A 579-nucleotide genomic window follows, 5' to 3' on the forward strand; every position below is an offset into this window, starting at 1 on the left:
AAACTGGTGCTGCGTACTCCAGTATGGGCCTGACATACACAGTGAATAAAGTCTTAAACGATTCCTTACTGAGGTACTGGTGCCCATATGCCGCAGCAGTTATCTGGTTAATGTGTGCTTCTGGCAACATACTCGGTATTATACTCACCCCTAGATCTTTCTCCTTGAATCTTTCTCCTTGAGAGAGGTTTGCAGTCTTTGGCCGCCTAGCCTATACTCTGTCTGTGGTCTTGTTTGCCTTTCTCCAATCTTGACTTTGCATTTGGCGGGGTTAAATTCTAGGGGAAAGTTGCTGGACCACTCGTCCAACCTGTCCAGGTCTCTTTGTAGACCTGTCTGGTCCGCATCTGATTTAATTCTCCTCATTAACTTCATATCATCTGCAAACAGGGACACTTCTGAGTCTATCCTTTCCATCATGTCATTCACATATACCAAGAATAGCACTGGTCCCAGGACTGACCCCTGTGGGACTCCGCTCGTCACAGGCGCCCACTGTGATATCTCATCATGGACCATGACTCACTGCTGCCTCCCTGTTAGGTATTCTCTGATCCATTGCAGTGCCCTTCCTGATCC

The sequence above is a fragment of the Cherax quadricarinatus genome, chromosome 17 (genome assembly GCF_038502225.1).
Source record: "Cherax quadricarinatus isolate ZL_2023a chromosome 17, ASM3850222v1, whole genome shotgun sequence".
Lineage (NCBI taxonomy): Eukaryota > Metazoa > Arthropoda > Malacostraca > Decapoda > Parastacidae > Cherax > Cherax quadricarinatus.